The 4394-nt window shown below is 60.3% G+C and overlaps 1 long non-coding RNA gene across 1 annotated transcript; it reads left to right on the top strand.

Moving 5' to 3' along the window:
* Window positions 1-10: 10 nt before the first annotated feature.
* Window positions 11-4160, top strand: LOC106728394. The gene is made up of 3 exons (XR_001364696.1): window positions 11-1411; window positions 1623-3257; window positions 3447-4160. It is a non-coding gene; the product is annotated as an uncharacterized LOC106728394 (long non-coding RNA).
* The last annotated feature ends 234 nt before the right edge of the window (window positions 4161-4394 follow it).

Genomic DNA, 4394 nt, shown 5'->3' with positions numbered 1-4394 from the left:
AAGGAAGGAGGCGCCGCCCTCGGCACGGAGCCTCGGGCTCCTCAGGTGCCACTCAGGTCTGTGCAGACGCGGCCCTCGAGCCGGGCGGACTGGCTTTGTCTCTGTCGACTATTGCAATAGAAATCCGATCGGATACGACGACTTGCACGTACTTTAATAGCATCATAACTAGAACTGAATTTTGTCTTTATTATTTTTAAAGGAAAGTTTTGTAAATTTCTCTATCGCCTCAGTTTACATTTTGTATATTTGTATTTAAATGAAAGTCAGACTTTGAGGGTGTATATTTTCTGTGCAGCCACTGTTAAGCCATGTGTTTTCAGACATTTTAGAGGGGGAGGGGTGGGGGGGGAATTTACCAAAAAAAAAATGTGACTCAAGACTTCCACAGCCTCAAATGAGAAAACGTTTTTATTAAAGGTAGAAAACGATTCACGTTTCACCTCGAGAGGGTCGGTTGCATCCATCTCTCTAACCTTTGCCGGGCGTTGACATCGCCCGCTGGTCATTTGGAAGAATCGGAATTAAATGCTCAGAGACGCACCTGGGACTTCACCCCCGGCCCGGACGCCCTGTGCGGGGCCTGTGGAGTGGCCTGGGGCCAGCTCCGTGGGATCCACACGTCTCCTCGTTGCCTTGGCCCCGGCCCCCTCTTCCTCCTGCGAGACGGCCGTGTGTCGCGCCAGAGCCGGCGCCTTCAGCATCTTCTCTGGGCCCCTTTCTTTCTAAGCAGGTTCGGACTGTAAAGCCAGTGCGTCTTCAAGAGGCGTGTGTCTGGGGATTTTTGTTTTATTCTAAGAGAAGCATAGCGATGATAAGGAGTAATCATGGAGCCCCCTGTGTCCCAAACTTTTATGGCCCAAGGGGGGTCACTGGGTCACCTGAATAAGTCTTGAGAGGGGAGGGGCTTGCCAGGGACTCCGGGCACAATCCTTAAGTCATAGGGGTCATAGGGTCTCGAGAGCTGCCCGGGACCCCACAGATGCGTGGGCCCAGGTGGTACGGACAGCGTTGGCTCTCCAAGCAAATGGCTGCCCAAGGAGAGGCCGGGCCACCGAAGAAGCTCAAGTCAAGCTCATGGTCACCTCCTGGGAGAGGGGGCGCAGGGGCCAGCTCTAACCTGGGACCACAAAGTTCCAGGCACATGTGGCCCCAGGAGGCAGTGCCTGGCCTTTAGAGCATGGCCGTCGGTCCTAGGGAGCCGCTGGACCCCTGCTGTCTCCAGAAGGTGACAGGAGCAATTCCTCCTCGCCACGCCCTCACAGGGTGAGCTCTGCAGCTCCCCTGCTCCCCTGCTCCCTGGCTGAGTCCCCGGGGACCCTGTCGGCCTCAGTGGGACCTGGCCCAGCCCAGGCAACTACAGGGTTTCTCCGGGTCTGGGCCCTGCACCGGCATCTCCTGTAAAATGCAGGTCCCAGGCTCCACCCCGTCTCCAGAAGGTGACAGGAGCAATTCCTCCTCGCCACGCCCTCACAGGGTGAGCTCTGCAGCTCCCCTGCTCCCCTGCTCCCTGGCTGAGTCCCCGGGGACCCTGTCGGCCTCAGTGGGACCTGGCCCAGCCCAGGCAGCTGCAGGGTTTCTCCTGGTCTCGGCCCTGCACCGGCATCTCCTATAAAATGCAGGTTCCAGGCTCCACCCTAAACCTAGAGATCTGCAGCGTTCCGAGGCTCTGCCGGTCCCGCTGACGCCCCGCGGGTGTGAGAGCCACGCCGTCGGTGGGTCTCAGGTGTGATCATGCCAACATCGCTCAGGGGCCCCAGGCAGCCTTGGGGTATGAGCGTTAGGGGGAAGTGGCGAGCATGTCAGCCAGTCTCCAGGCTCTTTCCCGAAGCCTTGCCCATGGTCCTGGGGCCGCTGCTCGAGAGGGGCCTGACCTTGGGACGGGCATTTTGAGGTCATTTTACAAACAAATGGGAGAGAAGAAACAGTGGGCTTCCCGCCGATCCCTTCAATGTGCCGTGTTGTTTCTTCAAGACCTGCTCTTGTCTCAAGAGGCTGCCCCACTTCCCTCCGTGGGCTGGAGACAAGGCAAATGCAGAGCTACGTTCAGTTTTGCCAGGAAGCGGACACTCTTCGGCCCGTACGTCAAGGTCCCCGAGCTCTTGCTGGCCGTCCTTTCTTCATGACGAGGACAGTCACCAGCCACCGCGTTCATTTCTTTCCCCCAATTCTCAGGACCCAGCCCTTAGCACACGGACTGGCGCTGAGAAGGCAGCCTGTCTTCATACCTGAGCCCACGCGCTGTCCGTCTGTCGTGGGGAGTCCTCCAGGGGTGAGACACAGATCTGCGTGGCCAGAGCTCAGACCACGAAGCGCAGGTCCCTGGTGGCTCAGGCAGCGGGAGCCTGTCCCCAGAGCGCCCACGGACACAGGTCGGGGCCGCCGGCCTTCTCTCCCTTGGGGCCCTTGGCTCCCCCAGAGAAGGGAAGCGAATTCAGGGCCTGACAACCGGCCTCCTCCCACCGAGCCCAGTCCCCAAGGGCCCTTCCTGTCCCTGACCCTCCCCGCTCTGCCACCCCTTCTACCCCCACTTGTTTTCTATAGCAGCATTTTTTAAAAAGGTGTTTTTTAATTTAAAAAAACAACAAAACACAACACCTTCCCACCCACCCACCTGTCCGGGACGAGGCGTAGCTGGACGGTGAGTGGGTTTAATCTTTTCTACAGCCTCTGAGCTCCCTCAGAAGAGCTGTTCTTCCTCCAAGCGTGACATTTCCTCACCTGAGTCCTCGGACGTCGTGCCTTCGAGGAGAGACGGGGTCTTTGCAGAGGCATCTCTGCTCCCCGTTTTCAGGAGAGGAGCTGCTGTCCCCGATGGGATGGGAGATGAGTGCTCACCCTCCCCTACCCCCCAGCTCTCGTGGCATCACGGGGTGTCACGGGACCCGGCCACCCTCGCAGAGGAGGCCCCGCAGCCCACATCAGCTCCCCTTCCGAGGCCGGAGCGTCACTTCCAAAGCCGCGAGCTTTGGGCGGCTCCCTGACCCCATGGCTCAGGGTGGCCATGTCCCCAGCTGCCAGGCCGGTTTGCTTGTTTCCTCAAAAGCTGCTCTCACAGAGGGGACACCGGGCCTGGGGGGTGGGGGGGAGGCCACACCGCGCAGAAGACAGCAGCGTGGCCCGGCTCTAGGCACACGCGGCCCGCCGGGACACGAGGCGTGAGGTCTGGGGACATGCGTGGCGTGGATGGCACCAGTGGGGGGAACGTGGCCTCTCCAGGGGGAACCTCGGCCACGGACGAGCAGGAGTCCCCCGAGGTGAAGCGGAGCCGCCCCAGGCAGCCCGCCCACCAGGGAGCCCCTGCTCTTCCACACCCTGTCCCTTCCCCAAAGGCTCAGGCCACCAGTTCATTTCGCACCGACCTTCCCGCGTGGGCTGCCGACCCAGACCTGAACGCGGCCTCTCCAGGGGGAACCTCGGCCACGGACGAGCAGGAGTCCGCCGAGGTGAAGCGGAGCCCGGCCGGCATCGCTGTCCTCTCAGCTGCATGTGCTCTGTCCCCGCGAACTGGCACCTTCCGAGGGCGCCTCTCCCATTCTCAGGCCCCACCCTCCGGCCGAGGCAGGGCCTCCTCGCCTTCGAGCCCCTGTTGCCGAGAGACGGTGTGAAATGGGTGCGTTTTGAAGTTTTGAAGCTCGGAGCTGTGAGTGGGGAAGGCGGAGAGCTCACTCCTCTCTGAACCGAGCGGCGGCTTTGGACGGGGGCCCACGGGACAGACCCTGCTCGGCCGCGTGCTGGTCTGGTCTGACCTTCGAGGCTTGCGCTGCAGACAGTGGTCAAACCGGAAAGGCTGGCTCTCCCTCGAGGCGAAGGCAGTTCCTGAGAAGAATCTAGATGCCTTTCCGGCCATCGCCATCGATAAGGCATGTTGTAATAGACCAAACGCAAATGTGCTCCATTTGGAAGGGCTCAGTGGCTGTTGGTGGTGGTAGAATAATAACCCTAGTAGCCAAAGGACCTACTTTCTTCAGGGACATGTAATGGGGGTGAGTGACAGCGGTTCCCTTTCGGGGGTCGTTCCCTTTCCGGGGTCGTGGCTGGGATGATGGCTGGGCTCTGCTGCGCTGGGTCTGTGTCCGTGGAACACGTCGCAGTGCTGCTGTGTCCAGATCAAACCACTGTCGTTTTTTTAAGAGAAATAAAGTCCTTAATGAAAAGAACTGCATTTCTTTCCTTCTGTGGAGCTGCCCTGTTCCCCGTGCACTGGACAGCCCCCCCTGCAAGGCCAGCACCGCCTTTGAGTGGACCCGCCTGCAGGTGCGAGGTTCAGCCCACCCACAGGCTCTGCGGAGGGGCCGTTCTGCCTGTCAGCCTGTCCCACGCCAGAGCTGGGTCACCAGCAGGCAGGACCCCGAGTGCCTCGGAACCCAGGCACCAACCTAGGACCTGAGACC

The sequence above is a fragment of the Myotis brandtii genome, unplaced genomic scaffold, assembly GCF_000412655.1.
Source record: "Myotis brandtii unplaced genomic scaffold, ASM41265v1 scaffold604, whole genome shotgun sequence".
Lineage (NCBI taxonomy): Eukaryota > Metazoa > Chordata > Mammalia > Chiroptera > Vespertilionidae > Myotis > Myotis brandtii.
The sequence above is the reverse complement of the archived record's forward strand: the minus strand, read 5'-3'. Positions and strand labels throughout refer to the sequence as shown.